This window comes from Chamaea fasciata, unplaced genomic scaffold (assembly GCF_029207755.1).
Source record: "Chamaea fasciata isolate MVZ Bird 193981 ecotype frontalis unplaced genomic scaffold, bChaFas1.0.hap1 SCAF_24, whole genome shotgun sequence".
NCBI classification, from domain to species: Eukaryota; Metazoa; Chordata; class Aves; order Passeriformes; family Sylviidae; genus Chamaea; species Chamaea fasciata.
The window spans coordinates 4,692,476-4,714,144 of NW_027094109.1; the positions used below are offsets into that span (position 1 = coordinate 4,692,476).

General features: G+C 45.6%; 1 protein-coding gene across 3 annotated transcripts in view; it reads right to left on the reverse strand.

The window, feature by feature from the left end:
* The window catches only part of ARHGEF12 (Rho guanine nucleotide exchange factor 12), a 70,986-nt gene that overhangs the window by 38,933 nt on the left and 10,384 nt on the right, over positions 1-21,669 (reverse strand). The window lies entirely within an intron of this gene.

A 21,669-nucleotide genomic window follows, 5' to 3' on the forward strand; every position in this document is an offset into this window, starting at 1 on the left:
TTTTTTTTTCCCCTCGAGTTCCTGGCAGAACAAGGTGGGCGCCATCCACCTCGAGGCACCAAAACTTCCACTCTCACAAAACACAATTATTTTCTCCTCAGACTCACAAATCCAGCTCCATTCCCACTCGATTTCTGGTCTAGACCCTTCAGTTGGAAGGCAAAACACACATTCAGAGCTGTGTAAGGCAAGAACAGGCAACTTAAATCACTTTTTGTTCTAAATGAATGCACTGCAGATGGATTAGAGCTGATAATTTACCCATATATATATAAAATATATATTCTTAATGCATTTTTTCCTATTTATACACATTTTTCAAGAAGTGCTGGGGTGAAGGACTAGAGGGAAGAAATTCAAGCGCACACAGTTTGAACACACCACAGAGGTGCAACAAATAACCCTTTATTTCTAAATTTTATTTTGTGTTTCTAGTTTAAACAGACCGCTTTGGTCAGGACCAGAATTCCCATGGGGAAGGAATGGGAACAGGACAACGGGAGAGGGCCAAGGAGCCCAAGTCAGGCTCAGCTGAAAGGAGGTTGGGATCTTCTCCCAGACGAGTGAAAGGATGAGAGGGAACGGCCTCAGGCTGGACACCAGCAGGAATTTTTCCACGGAAAGGATGTTAAATATTGGCAGGGAGGGTTGGGGTTGTGGCATTTCTGGGATCCTGAGCTCAGCAACGGCCCCATCCCAGAGCTGGTCCAACACACAAACCAAACCATCCTCCCAGAGTTTTCCAGAGTTTCCCAGACCATTACAACCAAGATTCCAGCACAAAATTGCCCCCAATGCTCCTCCTGTCACCTCCTCCCCTCCTCTTCCCTCGATGACTCCACCTCGAGTGGCCCAAAGCAACAGCAGTTAAATAACACATTTCTCTGGTTTGCACTGGTGAAGCGAACAGCCGCGAAAACTTTGCCAAAGTGCCAGCAATGCTTCAGGGGCAAGCTTCCCTTAGGTGAGATTCACTTCTGGATTCACAGCACAAAGCTGATTCTGGGCAGGATTTAGCGTGGGCTCCCCTGCGACTCCCACCTCAATTTGTAAACCAACAAACCAAAACGAAAACACCCCACAAACCCAAAGATCTGGACCTGCTTGTGCCCAGGTAAAACACAAACACCTCAATTCGCTCCACAGCACGAGCCATACCTCAGCAGGAATAAAGTATCAGTTATAAAAGAAAGCAATCAAACATGAATTAATCTCCCTCCCCATCACCTGGAAACCCCGAGCCAGCCTAAGCCCAGTCCTGCAGCAAGAAACACCCAAAAGTGGCCAGCTCCCACACGCCAAGCCCTGTGCAAACATGCACTAATATGGAACTCCACGGCCAGCTCCTGATGACACACCAGGCAGGGGAAATGAAAACGCTGTCTGCCTGCTCCTGAAAATGATTACCCGCAGCAAGACACTCGCCATCTCTCAGATATCAGGAGTTCAGCTGAACTGCAGCAGCAAGCGTCCAAACCCAGGGGGCAGATGGGGCCTGGGATTGCACGAACAGCAGAAAGTTAATTAATTGAAGGCAAGAGGTGGCAGTCCTCCTTCCTCCTTGCCCCCAAAAGCTGTATTTGAATCTTAAAAGTCTGGGAAATCCACTCTGATTCAAAGGAGACACGTCCTCTCCTCGTTCTGCTCGCTCTGCAAAGCCACATCTCTTCGGCATCCCATCCTCCCACTTACAGATTTCAGCCAGGGAAGGAGGTGCAAGGCAGCCTGAATCCCAAAGGAAAGCAAACAGAAGTCATCTCAGGCCAATCTAACCCTGCCTGAACTCTGAGCAGCCAACAGATGCAGCAGCAATCAAGGGTTTCACTGAAAAGCAGAAAAGAGAAAAAAAAAAAAGGAATCCAGGGAAATACAGATGCTCAGGATGAATTACACCCCGTTTTTTCATCTGATGCATTTGAACTTTTGAGCTGCATAAAAACAACAAACCCTACCACCACTGGGAAGTGTTTTAACGAAGCATTTGGGTGACAAACTTTATCCTACAGAGGTTCCGACCAGCACCCAGCCCTGCAGGCTCTGCTCCTGCAGCAACAGGCACAGTTTGTGCACAACACCCAGGGAGCCCAGCGGGGCTCAGTCACAAATGTCCTATTTTCCAGGTCCAGAAGTCGTTTAAAACCTTTCTGCTTATTATACCCAGGCCGGTGATTAATTGTTTAGGAAGGAACTTTAAAGTTTTTGTAAATAAAGCAGCGCTGGAAACACTGGAGTTTTTTTTTTCTGTGCTTTGACGTTAGCGGTGAACATGAAACTCCTGCGGGGTGGGAGCCAAAAATCCCCCGTCCCTGATCCCCCAGCTTGCTGTGAGCTGTGCTCCCAGCTGGATGGTGCACGGGGTCAGGATCCAGGTGGCTCTGGAGAATCCTCCTCCCTGGGAAGAGACCCCAGCCCAGGGCAGCTCCAGAGCCCCTTGGCCACCTGCCAGGCTCCTGAGGTCCCTTCTTGTCCCAGCCAAACAGGGATGGGGAGAGGGGACAGGGTGGGAGAAGGGATGGGGAGCAGGGAGACTGGGGAGCAGGGATAGGGAGCAGGGATGGGGAGCAGGGATGGGATGGGGAGCAGGGATGGAGGTAGGGACAGATTGGGGAGCACGGAAGGAGGCAAGGACAGGTTGGGAGCAGGGATGGAGGCAGCAGGGACAGGTTGGAAGCAGGGATGGAGGCAGCAGGGACAGGTTGGAAGCAGGGATGGAGGCAGCAGGGACAGGTTGGAAGCAGGGATGGAGGCAGCAGGGACAGGCTGGGAGCAGGGATGGAGGCAGGGACAGATTGGGGAGCACGGAAGGAGGCAAGGACAGGTTGGGAGCAGGGATGGAGGCAGCAGGGACAGGGTGGGAGCAGGGATGGAGGCAGCAGATCATCCCAGCAAAGTCTCTGGGTGCTGCGCAGCCACCACTCCACACCCTCTCCTGCCTGTCGTGTGCTCCACAGGTATTCCCTAAAGTCACAGTAGGAAAGGGATGGGCTTTGTCCAGCCAGGCTGAAGGTGAAGCTCTCCAGCCCCCAAAAGCCTCCCCTCCTGGATCTGAAATCATTCCTGGACACCGAGTTATGAAATCCCAGAACTTTCAGGTGGCAGGATCAGCTGAGCTGAGGCTCCAGCACAGATCCTTGCTGGGAGCATCCAGCACCACATCCCGCCCTTTTCCCATTCCCCTGCCTGAACACCACCTGGAAGACATTCCTCACCCCCCAAACACCGTGTCACTACAGCAGGAAGAGGAGTAAAAATGGATAAAAATCCAATCAAAGAGCACAGAGGAGCTCCCGTGAGTTTATCTGTGTTTCACTGCAACTGATCTGCACTTGGAAATAAGTTTAAAAGCAGCCTTGAAAATCCCCTCACCCTGTTACAGCACCCAGCACAACATAATTGAAATGAAAATATATTTCACCTCCTAGTGTAAACAGCAGCAAGGAGGCAGAGCAGGGCGTGGTGAACAGCTGGAGCCTTAATTCCAAACGGAGCTGGCAAGTTTAGGCCCCACGATAAAAACCCTGTAGACATTTTGCCTGATAACTGACGAACATCAGCACATTTCCAAACGAGTTGTTCCACTCTCCCAAACGCCGGCGCCGATTAAAAGCCAAGCCAGATTTTTTTTTGTTTTTAAAACGCTGGGTCCGAATGATTCCAGTCATTTAAATGCATGGAGTGACTAAAAGTGTGTCCTCTTAGACAGGCTGCCTTAGGAAAATCTATTGAAGTGAGGGAAATACACCTAGGAGCAGGAACAGAGTGCATGAAACGCTGTATTCCAGGTTAGCTCACACACATGCACCACCAGGGCCTAATAACCACCTTGAAGCCGAGCAGAAAAAAAGGTGATTTGAAGACTCAATGTGACAAAAAAAAAAAAGAAGAGAGAGCAGGGGAGGATTCCCAGCTTCCAGCAGTACAAAGCATTCCATTCTAGCCCGGGAGGTTGAAAATATAGCTGACCATAAATAGCACAGCATCCAGATAACCACGTTGGGTTTTTTTCTTTCTTTTCTTTTTTTTTTCCCCCCCTCCCCTACTAAAATATTACCAGAATTCAAGTATCTGCTATCTCCAAAGCTGATCAAAGAGAAAAATATTTAGAATCGGACAAGGGCCTCAACCTTGGAAATATTTATTTGTGTGCCTAACTTTAGTTCCAGGGCTGCTCACATGCCTGAAATGAAACTTGTGTGTGCACCGTGCAGGGAGAAATGACTCCAACTTGTGCCCAGATGAGTAAGAAACGTTGTGAAACCCGTGCAGAAGAGAACAGCCAAAAACTGCTTGCTTGACAGAACTGATCTTTAATTAGGAGATGAACAGTTGCAATGGAAGCTGCTTCAGTGCTTTATTAGGTTCATTTAAATAAGATGCTGCTTGCTGCAGAAAAAAACCCCTTCTGAATGAATCGTGGATTCCAAAGAAAAGCAGCCAACACAACTGATCACGCCAAGTTCGGGAGGAGAAACAGGCCAGGGTTGATCGTTGGTCTTTCCGACACATTTAGAAGGAGAGGAAAATGCAAGGTTGTCTCCAAGTCCCCCCAGTAAAAACCCCCAACTCTGGCTTTTTAAAATCTCATCCTAATTCAGGAGGTTTCCACCAAGTCATGAGTCATGAACAGCCTTTGGCCACCGTCAGCTCCACAGATTCGGGTGAAAAGTGGGTTTAAACTCACAATTCCAGAATGGTTTGGGCTGGAAGGACCTTAAAGCTCACCCTGTAATAGGCAGGGACACCTTCCACTGTCCCAGGCTGCTCCCTGGGACAACCCAGGGATGTCCCAGGGAGCAGCCTGTCCCTCCAACCTGGCCCTGGACACTGCCAGGGATGGGTGTTCAACATTTTGGGAATGCGGAGCGGGATTGTTCTCTCCTCTTGCTCATACACCCCCAAAGGGATCCTGGAAAAACCCAAGCCTGTTCCTGGCTGACAGGTAAAACACACTGAACAATTCCAGGACTATTCCTAATGCATCCGGCTCCTTTCATACCCATTAAACTTCATTTCCAACACCCTGATTGGACCTCACTGACAGCACTGCGAGAAATGATGCATTTTCTGTCGACATCAGGGAGGTTTTAAGTGCCCTGAAAGCACAGTAAGCACTGACAAAAACCCTGCTCTGCAAATAACTCCCAGAATCTCATCCAGGAAGAGACAGAATGAAAGAAAAACAAGGAAGGGGATTTGTTTTCCAGGGCTGCAGAGGCACAGATCCACCAGAGCAGGTTTTTAAAAGCCCTGACAAAGGTTTCAGGGGAGAGTGCTGACACGAGGCAGCACCAACACGACCTTCCCATGGAGCTGAAGGCAGTTCTGTGTCCCCAGGAAAAGGGCACAGGGCAGTGGGAGCTGAGCAGGTAACAACTGCCAGGCACATCCAGGGAAAACAGGGATGCAGCAAGCGGGCAGCTCTTGGAAAGGAGGAGAAAACACGGCCAGCAACTGCAGGAACCACATCAGCCAGCCTGGGACAGCCCTGATCCAACATCCCCAGTCCACTCACATCCACTCCATCCTCAGCACCAACCCACGGCACGAGCAGCTTTCGGCTGGGCCACCTTTCCCACGGATCAAAGCGCAGAAAACCACCGAGGTTTCTTCCCTAAATAAAAAAACAACCCCAAAACTCACTGCACAACAACGGCAACGGATTGGACACAGGGAGCAGGGAAATGGGGAGGATTCCTGGGGATTTCAGGGATCCCTGGGTTTCAGGGACCCGCAGGGAGGCAGGAGGGAAGGAGGCTCTGCCAGCTCCGTGTTGGTTCTGTAGGAGTCCGAGGCAGGCAGCACAGCTGACGCAGCGACTCACGGAGGAATCCTCCCTGCCATTATTAACCTCGCACTGCTCACAGCTCCACGGACAGGAAATTTAAGTGTCAAACCCCCCTGAACATCCCCAGCAGCCTCAGTGCTGCATTTGCCTTCATGAGGCATCACAAATGCCTCCCACTCGATATGATATCATTTTTCAGGCCACTAACGTTCCCAGCCATAACCAGCACAGGCCATTCTATTTTCCTTTCAGGAGAGAAAACGCAGAGTAGCCAGCAGAGCCCATCAGCATGTTTCCTGATGGATCAGGGGATGGATCGATGCAAGGGACTGGTGCTATGGCAACCAACGTGCTGAGCCAAACACTTAAACTAGGTTAAGATGAATTTGATAAAAATCAGAGTCTGGAAGGCTGGCAAGTTCCATCTGTAAGATGGGGAGGGGTCAGGGCTCCAAGATTTTCTGCAGGGAAGGAGAATTCTGCTGGTGCCTTGCCTTCACAGGATGCTTCCTTTCTCAGCTTCAAAAAATTAAATATCTATACAGAGATTTCTCTTTCATTCTCGTGGTTGGCTCTGGGGTGAGGGCTTCATCGAGGTGGCAGCATGAGAAGGGAGCAAGAAAAGAGGAAAAAGAAACCAGCTTAAAAATGATGAAAGGAAAAACGGAACGCGAAGATAAATCTTCTCCATAAAACAAACAGCGAGGATCTGGAGATTTGCCTCCACACATGGAATTTCCTGATGATACAGGAATGTATCATCATACTCAGTCCTGTAAAAACGACAAGCAGCCTGCTCTGAGTTTACTACAGGCAGCTGTAGCTCCTTCCTCAGCGTCCTTCCCTGTAAAACCCCGAGAGGGGAAGGGTTTCAGCCTCCCTGTGAACAGCAACGTTCGGAAACGGAGGATGAAAAAGGTTTCACCCACAGTTCAGCCATTCAGCCCCAGCCCCAAAGCCAAGTGCCTCAGCTCTTTTTCCATGACACAAGCACTCGGATTTTTCCAGGAGCTGATGTCAGGGCTTTTTCACGGAGAAAAGAGCTGCATTTACTGGGCAGGCAGGGAAAGGAGGGCTTCCCCAGCACTGCCACTCTCAATGTGCCCTTTGTGCTGCTCGGGCCAGGACCCCGCAAGAACTTTGAGTCCCCGCAGAAAACCCTCCAACGGGGAGGGCACAGAGACATTTCCAGCAGCCAGGGCTGTTCTTCCACCCCTGACTGACTTCCAAGGCTCAGAAGCAGCAGCAGCTTTTCCCTCTGCAGGCCCTGAAGTTGTCACACAAGGCCATTTATTGTCTGATATCCCCCACAACGGGGCTGCAAGCGGCCAAACAAATGAAAAAAAAAAAACCGGGGAGGGAACATAAATAAACCAGGTTGCTCGTGTTTTCCTTAATGCTGCCTTTAGATTCAGCCCAAAGAAAGCAAGATTTGAGTAACAGGGGTAAAGGTTTGGCCACTGAATGTAGCTCAAAGCAAGCACAAACCCCGCTCAGAAATTGGTGGGGAACAGAGGCTGCCAAATCCCAGCAATTTCCTACTGGTTTCCCAACTTACAAATTACTGAATCTCTCCGTTTCCACCTCTGGGAAAGAAAAAAAAAAAAAAAAAAACAAAACCTGACAGCTTCGAAACGGACAAAATTAAACAAGTGTTTTGCTAAAAAGACTTCCAGCAAATGTTCTCATCATAAAAATTCACACCAGGCAGAAAAGAAACATTCAGGATTTGCTCCTTTCCAGACTTTTACTGCATGACCCATTTTACACGAGTGACCAGGTACGGGAGGAAGGTCAAGCTTGTGATTTCAGAAGTTATAACCCAGTTTCCTCACTCATTTATTTATTTTGAAGTAGGCCATAGGCAAATATTCCCAGGCCTAGAGAGCCCAAGCTTCCCTGAAGGAAGAAAAAGCTGAAATAATGTGGTTTGGCCATACTAGAAGAGCCCCAGAATATCCAATTGTCTCCGTATTTTCACACCATCTTTACATCCTGAGCTTTTGCTGTCTGGAGGAAGGGAAGGAAGAGGGGCAGAACGCGTTTTGTCGTGATTCGTTCCTCCAGCTTTCACTTCTGAAAATTCCTTTTCAACCCCATTAGCCCACAGCCCGAAAGAATCAAACCAAGCACCCGGGGTTTTCTTGCGCAGACAGGGCGTGGAGTCCAAATTAACCTGCCCTCCCTAAACTGCAGCTAATTACAGGGAAATGAAATGTTTGCTTTGCTTGCCAATAATTGCAACGCAGAGCTGGCTCGGTGGCAGCTCCTCCTCCTCCTCCTCCTCCACGGCGTGGCTGCAACAGCTCTCCAGTCAGCTGCTCCCCCCCCAAAAAAAAAATAAATCAAAGCAATGAGACAATTTTATTTTCCTCAGCAGACCGGAGGGACCCAAAGCCGTGGAGAGCCACGGGATTTGCTTTCACCTGACACGCACACAAACACGCCCAGGGCTGGGATGGCCGGTGCTGCCCCAGCGTGGGGAGCAGTTCTTGCATTTCATTAGGCACCCAGCCTAGTTCCTTATTAATGCCATACCCAGCCTGTGGTTGTTGTGAACCAGCAGCGAGCCTGGTGTGGAAACAGTCCTTAAAAACAGCAAAAGACAGCAATTAGAAAGGGAGGAGAGGAAAAAAAAAAAACAAAAAACCAAAAAAACAACAACAACAAAAAAAAAAAAGAAAGCAAGCCCAACACACAGCACGTAATACAACTGGAAATGCAGCTTTCAAAATAGCCCAACGCTGCCTCCAATTAGGCAGCTTTAAGTTTTTGCAAATATATGTACAAGGTTCAGAGGCACAGAGGAGTATTTGGCCCAGAGTTCACATTTCTGGGGAGTGAGTAGAGCTGCCTGGCACAGGAACAGCACACCTCCACGGCCTGGAACTGCTGAGAGCATCCTAAAGAACCTGCAACGGGACATTTATTATTCCTCCTTTCAAAAGATGTTTTAAAGAGCTGGCAAGGCCCAGGTGCTGCTGTGCCCCTCAGCATCATCAGCTTTGCCTGGTTTAATGTGTGAGCGGAGGAAAGGCTGGGAGGATTGGGATTGCTCTGGAGGAGGCTTTGGGATGACCTCACCGTGGGATTCCTGGAGCTCCAGGAAAGATGGAGAGAGACTCCTCACAAGGGCTGGGGTGACGGGGCAAGGGGGAATGGCTCCAAACTGACAGAGAGCAGGGGTAGATGGGATGTTAGGAAGGAATTATTCCCTGGGAGGGTGCCCAGAGAAGCTGTGGCTGCCCCTGGATCCTTGGAAGTGCCCAAGGCCAGGCTGGAGCACCCTGGGATGGTGGGAGGTGTCCCTGCCCACGGGACTGGATGATCTTTAAACCATCCTGGAATTCTGGGATTTCCCCTGCCACAGGTGTCACCACGACCGGACAACAGCAGCAGCAGCAGCAGCACCTTCCCCCATGGATTTTTACACATCCCGAAGGTATTATCAGCTTGTCTGACCTACTGCACAACCCAAAAGTTTAATTCAGTTACTCCTGTGACTAACGAGGTCAGAAGCCACCTTGCCTTAATTTAAGTTTCTCTCCAGCCCTCCTTAGGTTGTTTTGAAGGTTTACTGCCCTGGAAATGGAAGCCAAGCCTTGCCTGCTCATCAGACCCAGCAGTTTCTGAGTTCAAAGCCGAGCAGACACTCATCCCAAAAGCACTTCCAGCCCTGCCTTCCCTTCTCCCACTCAGGGCTGAACCTTTGGCCAAATTACACCCATTCTGCCTGGGATGTGCAGACAGCATCCACCCCTCTGACCTCTGCAAAGCTTCCCAACATTCCCCAGCTGCCATAAACTAATTTACAGTTAATATGTCTAAAACCACCCAAAGGCAAAGTGCTCCCAGTGGCTTCATTTACACCGAGGGGAAAAAAAAAAAAATAAAATTGGATCCACAAATTTTACAAAGGAAAGCTGCAGCACGGAGAGAACCAAGAAATCGTCACCACAGTGTTGCTTAACCTGCACGGTGTGTTTTTAGCTCTGAGTCCTTCACAGCTAATTCTGCTCAAGTTCTCCTCCTTTAGACACAAACACCAAGGGCAACCAAACTGTTGGGTTCCTAAATTCCAAGCACGCAACTAAACGAGCATTTCACCTTGCTGGCTTCCACACCTCCCGGCAGGGTTTGTGTCCCAGCTCAGAGCTGAGGAGCATCCACGGAAAGTTTCCCCACCACACATTGCAGTTTTCCAAAAAAAAAAAGAAGACGTGATGTCAGCTGAGCCATAAAGAGGTTAGCAGTGCTGTATACTGGGCTCGGAGCTGTGTCAGTTGTTTAAATGGCCTAAGATTAAAAAAAAAAAAAAGAAAAAAAAAGGAAGAGGCTTCTGGGATATGCAAACCAATTATTTCTCCCCCTGAAATGCATCTTTGGCTCATGAAACACGCGAGGGAAGATGCACATAGCACACACTGCACGAGGAGGGAAAAAAAATGTACACAGGCATCTGTGGCATGCTCTTGCTCCTTCCCATTTCATCTCCCCTCCATCGAAACTGCAGCATAAATCCAGAAAGAGCGAAGGGAAGGACTGGGGCAGAACACAGGATGGGGATTTCTCAGCAACATCAAGCCCTGCTTCTGTAAGAGCAGGAAAAACCCCGACTGTAAAATGGAAGATAAAAATCCAGGAGTGAAGCTCCTTGTAAAATGGCTCAAGACCCTGAGAACAGCCTGTGAGTCAAACCCAGAGCTATTAATAGAGGCCTCTGGATGTGTATCAGTATTTGCCTCTTGGGACTTGTAAAATAAATAAAAATACAAGCAAAAAGGGGGGGAGGAAAAAAAAAAAAAACCACAACAACAAAAAACCCCAACAAATATTTAGTCAGGAAAGCTCCCGGCTGCTAAAAGGTGACTGCAGCAAATTCCCCAAGATATGAGGAAGGGGTATGGATAATATTAATAATAATAATAACGAGGAGATAACCAAGGCAGCAGAAACAGCAACACCAGATTGGAGTTGTTCCATCACTGGGTGCAGTGACACCCTCAGCTCTCATCAGGCAGGATGCTGGGATCTGCCAGCCCTCACTGCCTGTATTTGTATTTATATTTATATTAAAACAACAACAACAACAAATCCCCCCAGCATCTCACAACCTCTCGTGTAGCAGTAAAAAAACACTGCATTTTCCCTCTGTGCTGATGGCTGTCACTGTGGCAACACTGCCTCCAATCTGTCCACGCCAGTCATTGTGACTGATCCAATTTAAATTTCAGAGCACTTCGCGATGAAATAAAAGAATAAAAACCGAAGAAATCAGTGAGAAACGCGTTCAGGAAAAATGAACCCCACCCAAAAATACTCGGAGATGGTTGCTGGAGTACCAACAGCTAATTTAACATCAACATGCATATTAAATATCAGCTTATCAAAAATCACATTCCCTGTGGCTGGTGAGGAAGGTCTGGTATGGAATAACTGGGAAATGGAAAGAAGGGAGTGCTGCCAGCACCTACATCTAAAGCATCTTTCCAGGCTGTCAAAACCTTTGTTCTTGAGCTCAGACACCGAGACACAGATTTTTCACGGCAAACACGTTAAACTGGCCATTTCCACGACGAAAATACAAAGGAACAACTCAGGTTCACGTAGCAGCTGTTAAAAGAGGAAAGGGACAAAAAAAAAGGAGACAAACCTCCCCTCCCACCCCTTTTTTTTTTTTTTTTTTTTCCCCAGTTGATATTAAAGGAAAAAAATCCTTTCTGCCTGCTCTGCATCCAAGGAAGGTGTTCGTGGCTCAGGGAATGGGAACAAAGGCTCGGTGTTACCTGTTCCACACGCCAGGGTCAGCTGAGCAGGGCCATCCCAAAGGCTCCAGGGGGAATGCTCTGATCCCAAATCCTCCCCAAGCAGCCCGGGGCTGCTCTCTTTGGAAGCTTCCCGGTGTTTTCAGACACCTCCTCGGGTATCCTTGGGAGGAATCCGCCTGATGGTTCACTGCCCAGGCTCAGGGGAGGGAGGAAACTCCACCTCTTCTCTCCCACCTCCTCCCAGGCAGCATCAGCCGGGGCTGCTCGTGGGCAGCATCCAGCCACGGGAGCCCACCGCAACAGGGGACACAGACAGACACAGCGCTGGGAACCGAGAATTCAGCACTTCCCGTGTATATATATATATATATATATATATATATATATATATATATATATATATATATATATATATATATATATATATATATATATATGTATGTATGTATGTATATATATATACATTATATATATATATATATACACATATATATATACACACATATATATATATACACATACATATTTATGTATTTTTATATATATTTATATTTTTATATTTATATATTTATGTATATGTGGCGGGCGGGTATGTTTGTTCTGTGCGCACCTACTGTGCGTGCACACAGAGATAAATAAATACATACAGAGATGTTTTCACACATACGTAAATGTATTTATACCGGCATGTATTTATAAATGGTTTGTAGCTAAGTAATACATGCAATTATCTTATAAATAATATAAAAGGTATAGAAATATTATCTATATAAAAATATATATTATTTCTATATTTATATATATAACATATAGATTTTTCTATATATTTTCTATATATTTTTCTATATATATTATTTTTATATATATAAATAGAAATATATACATTCCATATATTTTCCTATATATAAAAATAATATATATAAAAATATAAAAATATACAAATATACATATATATTCTATATATTTTCTATCTATCTTTCTATGTATTTTTCCAGGCATTCCCGCCATGAAATCCCACCACTGGCTCCCAGGATCACGAGGCCCAAGGAACAAAGGCTTGGCAGAGGGCACGGAGCTTTTCCCCTCAATCCACTGCCAGCCTTTCCCCGGGTCACGCTTTTGGCTTTCCTGGGCCTTTTTGCAACGCGTGGCACCTGGGAAAGCAGAGCCCGGCAGCAGGAAAACACAACCCCGGGATTATTCCAGGAGTGGGGAAAAGGGGAACTCAGAGGTCAAGCCAGGGGGGCTCCGTGAGGTTTTTGAGCCTCCCCGAGTGGTGAAGCCCCGGGGAAGGATTGCAGGGTGAAGGGGCTGTTTTCTTTTTCTGCCCCAATAACCTAATGAAGTTTGGGAGCGGTGCTGGCGGGACAGAAATTTCTTCACGCTACACTGTCTGTTTGTGTTTGATTAATGTAAATCTTCCCGGGGCTCTCCGAGCACGCCCCGGGCTCCCGGCTCTCCATTAACTGCCACGTACAGACAGAGCAGGGGGGAAAAAAAACCAACATCTCTATTTTAGTCCTGGCCATAAAACCCCAGAGAACTCCACCAAACTCATTGCTGGTGATTTGACTTCAATTACCCTGCTCCTCATTAAATTCCGCCTTCATTTTTTTTTTTTTCCCCTCCTCTTCCCAAACCACGAGGCCTGTTAAAAAAAAAATGAAACTGCAGCAAACCACTTTAATATATTAATAAGAGTTTTCTTTTTTTTCTTTTTTTTCTTTGCATTTCCTCAGTTCTCATGAGCGAATTTTTTTTAGGCCGGTACCGACCATCATCTCCCAAGCCACAAGTGCAGCAAGGCTGCAATTACCCAGAAGACAGGAAAGCCAAGGAAATCAACTCCTACCCCTCCATCTCCCTGCTCCATGCAGTAATTTCCCAGCCAGAACTTTTATTTTCCGTGCTTCTCCCTTTCCCAGCGGCGTGCATTATCATTTTCCAAATAGCAGAGGGCTCCGTCTCATTGGCTCCTAGTTCGAAACGTTCGCCCAGCTCCTCAATTTTCTAGGAATTTCACCAAATCGGGGAAATGTCAGCACTCCGGAAGAAAATGGGAACCCAGAGGGGAAGGAGCCAGGATCAGCTCAGATCCTCACAGGATCCTGTCACTCCTTGGATTTTTCCAAGGGGAAAAAAACGATCAATATTGGGTTTTTGAAGCAATGGGGAATGGCAGAGTTAAGGAAGCCAAGGGAAAAGGGGCTGCAAATCCAGTTTATTCATGCCTGAGTGAGAATCACATGCACCAAAACAGCCTCTGCTGAGGGTGTCAAAACACTGATATTTTTAAACTTGGGTTGCAGTCTAAAAATCAAGCATTTCCACTTTTATTTTTTTTCTCCCTAATGCTCTTCGTCATCGAGTGAAACACAGATGGGACAATCTGACAGAGCAAAAAACCGCAATTTACTAAATGATGTTTTGGTTAAAAAACGTTGATATTTCCCATTTCCTTCGCCGTGCAGAGCAAATTCACATTTCCCAGCTGCCTGCCTCAGCCTAGCCTTGCCACCAATTAAAGGTTGCAGGGTGCTTGACAACCATAAAAATACATAAAACATTCTAGAGTATTACTTGTTTTTTCTATATATTTGTCTATTTCATATGTTTATTGATGTCTTTTACATATTTATGTCTTTTATATATGTATTTGTGTCTTACACACACACACACACACATATATATATATATATAAATATATAAATATTCTTGCAAAAAAAAACCCACCTCAAATTCATCCATTTTCAAATTTTCATGCAAAACATTTAACTTGAAGCCATTAAAGCCAGCGAGGAGGAACCAGGAATACAAAAAGAACATGCTCCAAGGCTTTTAACTCAGAAGGGACATTTTCAGTGCCCTGAAACATGACAATTCTGTTACTGGCACGAGCACTTGGGAAAAGAAATGCATTTGTACCATAAAACCAGCTTAAAAGGGTCAGAAATGGATACTGCAGCTTCTCTTTGTTGTAAAGAAGTCAAACGGACTTTGAAGAATCCAAATGAAATTTCAGTCTATCAGGAAAAACATTTAGTACTTTTAAAAAAAAAGGACTTTAGGGCACAGTCATGTAAGACTTAACTGTTGTCTGCAAATTTTTTTTTTTTTTTTTTTTGCTTATGGAAATGATTAACTTAAAAAAAAAAACCCTACAGAATTAATTTTTATTTCTATTTTATCTGCAGTTTTTTGGGGAGAAAGCAACACAATACATCCCTTTCAAGTGCAACCCAAGGCAGCTGCCAGGAAACAGTGTAAAAACAAGAAAGATTCAGGAATGGAAGCTTCTATCTTGCTTCCTACTCTGATTTCCCAGATTTCCTTCCCCCCAGCACGCTCAGTCACAGGACATAACAAGAAAACAATTTGGAGGAGGGGAAAAAAAGAAATGACCATAAAAAGCAAGAAAGTCTGATGCAATCAGGTTTTTAGGAGAAATCACAGATAGCCAAGAAATGGCGAGGAACTGGAAGTGGAATATCAGTGGTTTAAATCCACGGGGATTTTTACAGTCCTGGACAACAGCAGGGAAGGAGGACAAGGAAAAAAGTATGGAAAAAATCCATAATTAAAAAAGAAATCTACAAACATGGGAAAGATGGGGTAGGAATACGTAGTTAAAAACCTCATTTGAAGAGCTGTCTTTGCCTCTTTATGATCAAGAATAATGAAATGCATGAAAATTAAGTTAAATAAGTGCTTCTAAAACATCACACAAATTCCAAGCCTGAACATCCCAGGTTTCACTTCCCAGAATTTTGAGATCCCTGTGCTCCATCCCTCTTTGCAAAGGACATCAATACTGGCCCTCGATATTTTTTATTGATTAAGGAGATCTTTCCTCCTTGCCAAGCTCCTCTCCTTGCTCAAACCCCGGCTCCGTGCTGGCCAGGCTGGGCTGTGGTAAACATTGACACAGAATTTCCAGCCCTTTCCCCCAGCGAGGAGCCAGGCCTGGGAAAAGCTTCCCAGAGCTCCAGGGGGAGGAACTGAGCTCTCCCCCCAAGGAGTGGAGCCCACAGCCCTGTGGAAAGGATCCGGGAGGAGCTCAGCATCCCATCCTGGGAGAGCCCTGCCAGGAAATCCTGCAACACACACCAAACGCTCTCAGCAAACTCTCAGATCCTACGGGCTGCCCTGGGATCCCTGGGAGCGTCCAAGGCCACGCTGGAGAAACCTGGGATAGTGGAGGTGTCCCTGCCTATCGTGTTTTATCTTCTTTTTTTTTCCTCTGCCACAGTCGGGATTAAATGCTCGAGGAGGATGTTTCTTGTTCGGACTCAGAGGTTTATTAATTCTTATCTACATTACAAACCGTGAGTTCTAGACATTTATTAATTCTTATCTATGCTACAGTCTCCAAACCATGAGTTCTAGAGCACTTCAAGCTAACAAAGTAAAAATGGCCCCAATCTCTGTCTCTGCAAGGCCTTTTAAGGAGAAACTGTCCAATTAAGAAATGACACCTCAATTATTTTTACTTTTAGCCCAATAACCAACCACCCGTGGCCGCAATGTGGATTTTTCTCTCCAATTACAAAACACCACCCAGAGCCGTGGAGAAGAAGGTGAAAAAGAAGGACTCAGCCAGTGCTCTAAAACCTCCATCTTGCTGTATATATATATTACTATATTCTAAGCCCTTAAACTCTAAATTTTCCACCCTGTGATATCCCGCACTTCTATCCAAACCCCACACCCACAATCCCAGCGCTGTCACTCCATTTTGGGAGCCTTTTCCACGGCCTCAGGTCAATGCAGTGTTTGCCTGGGGGTCAGTGCCTGTGAGCACAGAAAGTCTGGAATTCTCAGTGCCCAGGGGACAAAATCACCTCTGAGGTCCCTCCAAACCCAACCCAGCCTGGGATTCCATCCTGTGATATTTGCAGCTCAGCCGGAGAGGCCAAAACCTCGCTCCCAGTTTTTGGGAAGTTCCAACAGGGATGGATGAAAACAATCTGTTCTCGCCAAAGAATACCATGCAGACACCACCAGGATATGGCAATAGATGCATTTTTAAGCAGTGAATCCCTAACATTATAACACATCGATATTTTATCAATAACTATTTTACCAATAAATAATAAATATGTAATAAATAACAGTAAATAAATAACGATAAATAAATAAAAATATAATGACTGTGTTTTATCAATAAATAAAAAGCTTGCCGATGCATTTTATTAGCCCCAAAAATTATCAGTGGCTGCCCAGTTCCCCCATCAGAATATCCAAATACTCCGCAGAGCTTCAAATTAGCCCTGACCCCCATTCTCTCCCTTCTCTTTGGGCACAGAATGTTCATTTCTCCTATTTTATGCCAAAGAACAAAACCCATCCCACACATCCTAAATAAACAGGAACTAGCAGAAGACTGCTGTGGGGTGGGGTTTTTTTTGGGGGGGGAGAATGTGTAAATATAAAAGTAAAGACAAGAAGACATGTGAGAAATCTGATTTATTTCACTAAGGACTCAGAGTCCACTCAATGACCTGCACCTTTTAGACACACCTGAGCGTTTTCAAGCACAAAAATCACAGCCTGCTCTGTCAGTACGCCCCACAAAAAGCCACAAAGGTGTTACAGAACTGCACTTTAATCGAGCGTGGGGAATTTTATGTTTTCTTTTCTCTATCAGAAGAGTCTGTGTGTTGTCTCAAAACCGTTTCTTGCTCTCAGCCACTCACAAAAGGACTAAGAAATTTTCTCTCTGGCTGCTCTGGATATGTTTTATGGAAAGCAGGAAACAACCTGATGAAGAAACGAGTTAATATTTCATTTGAGGATCCCAGCCCTGCTGGGTTACATCAGAGGCAGGGGAAGGTAAAGAAGGACACAGCAGCTTCTTCTCAGCAACTTCTGCAAGTCAGAGGAGACAAGGACAGCTTAGAGCGGATCAAGTGATCATTTTCCAACCCCACTGCTTCACCCAGACAAACCCTTCATTCCTGCAGCTCCTCCAATTACTGGAACTTAGCTGGAAAAACAGAAAGCTGAGGTACAGGAACAGGAAATTGTTTCTGCAGTAAAAGAGGAGGACAACAACTGAAGTGGGGATGCTGTCCAGATCAGCCATTCCGCCTGACATCAGCACCAGAATTCCCTTTTTTAAAAAATAAGTGACAGAAGGCTGTGGCACCTTGTGATGTACAGAAAATATCACAGATATTTGGGCACATTCAACTTATTTGGGAAGGCAAAGCACAGGCCAGAACTCCTGCAAACTTTCCGTTTTCACAGCATTTCGCTGTCTAAGAGCTAGGCGGATGTTTTTTGGGAGGGAGATGAGAATGCCTGAAGAAAACCCCTCAATTTTTCAAGTACAATCACCGAGTGAAACCTGAGGACAGCACCTGCACCGTGCCAGGGAAAACTCCAATTAAAGCTGGCACAGAAGAAATTAAAGATTAAATCACCTGCAGAAGGAAAGGAAAAAGCAAAGGTGATACAGACAGGGGAGAAACTGACAGGGTGAGTGGGTGGGAAAATCAACTTTATTGCTGGAGCTAGAACTGAATTTATTACTTAGGATGATTCACCACCCAAACCCCGTGCTCTGGACAAAACCCACCCCCTGGGCTGCAGGCAGCTGAGCAAAAAGCCCAGATCAGCACAAGTCAGGATTAGACTGGCAGCCCAGTTTAGAGTCAATCATTACAAGGCTGAACCCACAGCTTGTCTGCTCTTAATGCACGGCTGCATCAACCCTCAGCAAAGGGCTTTGAAAATCAGCCCTCAAAAAAAAAAAAAAAATAAAAAAGAAAACAAGAGAACACTGAATCATCGTTAAAAATTTTAACTGCGTGCACTTGCTGCTCATAGAGAGCACTGCAGTGATCTAAGCCAAGGAAAGAATTACAGAAAATTATCGTTTTCTACTGTGTCACACAACAAGCAGCTGAATGGGTTTCTCCAGACAGCAATTAAAATAAGACAAGTTCTGGTACAAATATGGAAACCCATTAAAAGACAGCTGTAAAGTCTGCTAAATCTGCGATGAAAAGAAATTAATAAATAAAATAAATCTGCAAAAGCAAAACATGAAAGATCCTTTATGAAAGGGAACCCTCTTTCAGTTTCATTGTCCGGGCTGACTTCTGGCGTAGGAAAATGGGTTCTCTGGAGCTGCACTTAAAAGGTCACGGAGTTTCCTTCCTTGATCTTGTACCATGAACAATTTTAGAAGGCATGAAACCTTTCAGAACAGCCTATCTAAACAAAATTTTTGCTTATCCTGTCATTGAATTAGGTTGAACCAACTCCAGTAAAAAAAAATCCCCCCCAAAGCAGCTCCAAAATTTAATATTTACGCCAGCCACTAAATGCAAACTTGAGTCCACACCAAAACAGCATCAATTAGAGAGAAGTAATTATTCTATAGCTCCGTTTGCCACGACAAATTCTATTTCATTCACAGCAAACTGCCCAGGGTTGTTAAAACCGTGTGGTAATTCAGACAGAGATAAAAAAAACCCACGAGACTGATTCCGTGGATTTCGCACTCAATCCCTTGTCCTGCTTCACTCCAGGGCTGGGAATTGTCAGCAATAAATACTTCCAGGCCTATAAAACTCCACGAACTGCTCACCATTCGTCCAGAACCGAGGGAGGGAGGGGCAGAGCTCCATTTATTCTTTCCAAAGAATCCTGCAGCTCCTTTTTATATCACCATAAACGTCATCCCCACCCCGGAGTTTTACAGAGCAAAACATAAACGGACTCAAGGACGGGATCAACATCAAAATGTTGACCCCAGAAAGCAAGTCAGGACTGGCTGCATCATTACCCCACACCTGCAGCCTTACAGTCCCAAATTCAAAAAGCGGGGGGAGAAAAACCCAAGTGAAAATACTCTGAAAAGGCAAGAAATCCATTTTTTTTTTAAATGCATTAAAACACACTTTCGTTTTCCCACCGCAGAGAACACACAAATTTCGAGCTCCCAGCGTTTCCAGGCACTGTCAATGAGCCCAACACCAGTTTATCTGCCCCAGAATTCCCTTTATTTCTGACTCTGTGCTCCAGTGGATAACCCCCAGCCTCTCCCAGGGCTCTCCACTCACCCTTCCCCTCCAGCCCAGCACCGAAGGCACACACAGGGAGGGAAGGAAGGTTCCAAACCTCGCCAGGAGGTTTTACTGTTTAACTCCTTTGAGATTCCACGGCAGGAGGGTTCACACAGCTCACTGCACCTCCTCGGCGGGGCCTGGCAGCTGATTCACCTGGAATCTTTTTTATCATTTACTCATCATATATTTGTACTGTGCTGGACACGAGGCGCTTCCTGCTCCTCCGGAGGGGCAGCAGGGCAGAAATCGGGAAAATTTTAACCCAGTGACTGCTCTCCTGTAACATCTGACCACCAAACAGACAACAAGAAGCGTGATTATTTTCTGTTTAAGCAGAGCATGCACACAGCTTACCGACAGAAAGTTGAATACTGCTGGGTTTTATCAGCTAGATCAGAGTCACCCGCGCCTGAAAGGAACCACAGCTCTCTCTCCCTGCTGTCCTGGCAAACTCTAAATGCCAAAACTTCCTTTCCAATTTCCTCTGGGTCAACCAGACGCATTCACTGTCCACAGCCAGACAACTCACGGGGTGAACAAAATGTTTGTTGTGTCATCACCAGAACCAACAGCCCAGCTCAAGGAATTGAGATGGGCCAAGAAACCTGTAAGTGTAAAAACGAGGCACTGGCCACCAGCAGGATGTCAGGGCTGAGCGCTCGAAAGCAAAGGGAAACACAGTTTTCTCTCAGTCCAGTGGGACAACTCCTGCCCAGGTATTTTCTGCAGCAGGGAAAAGCACCAGGATGCCAGAGGAGTGCTTTAATCTAAAGCAAACATCTCCACGTGATGGGAAGGAGGGAGAGGGGGAGAGCCCGGGCGCCTCCTGAGCCTACAAGGCAAAACTCATTTGCTGCTGGGCATTTTCCTCCTGCACGTTTTCATGGAACTGGGAATCAGATCCAGGAATGCTGCCACCAACCCCAGCTCAGCTGAGAGAGTATTCCCCAAAATCCCACAGGGAATGAGCTTCCTGGATATTTGAGTGGGCTCCTCACTGCCATACAGCTCACCGTTGGATCTTACATTAATGCTATCAACCTATTCATTTATTTATTCACTTACTGCCACAACTTGGAGGCCAAGATGAAAATATTTCACATTTAAATTTACAGCTCAAATAAACTAGTCACAGTCCTTGTTTGAAGTGCTCAGAGTTCCTTTGTGCTCATCCCCACAACCAACTGCAAACTACCTTTTTTTCTTTATTATTTAACAAAAAGAAAGAAAGAAACAACAAACCCCACCTCATTATTTGCATGTTCTTTGCTATTTTTCTCTCCCTCTTTGAAATGCTCTTTTGGGGCAAGCTTTTTGATCTAAAAGGCATTTAATTAAGCAATAAGAAAGAAAGAAAGGAAAACTCTAAATCCCTATATTCACTCTATAGCAACATTTATTTGGGGGGAATACATAATATATAATATATAATATACAATATATAATACATAATACATAATATATAGTATATAATATATAATATATAATATATAATATATAATATATAATATATAATATATAATATATAATATATAATATATAATATATAATATATAATATATAATATGTATATTATACATTATATATATTCCCAGGGATTACCAGGGCCAGAACACAGCCAGATTCCCCAATTAAAAAAAAACAAACCAGAAAAACCAACTTTTTTCAAGGGTAAACTTCAAGTTTCTCGAGCTCTTTGCTGATCAAACCCCATCAGCATTCCAAGAATCAGTCTGGAAACCTGAAGGAGCCATTTTTCCCTGGATATGGAGAGCGACAGATGGAGCCAAAAACTTCGGCACAATCGGAGTTGCTGTGATGTTCCCGTCACTTGCAGCCACCCCCCAGGAGCTGCAGGGCCAGCAGGATGATAAAACCAGATATTAATTAAAAAATAAAAAATAATAAAAAAAGGAGGGAGTGGCCCTACACCTGGGGCTGTGCCTGGGCTACCAGGGGTCCCGGTGAAAGAGGGGAGGGCAAGGCATGGGGTGAGCAGGTGCAGACCCCCAAAAAAAGTGTCCCTGCGAGTGTGAGA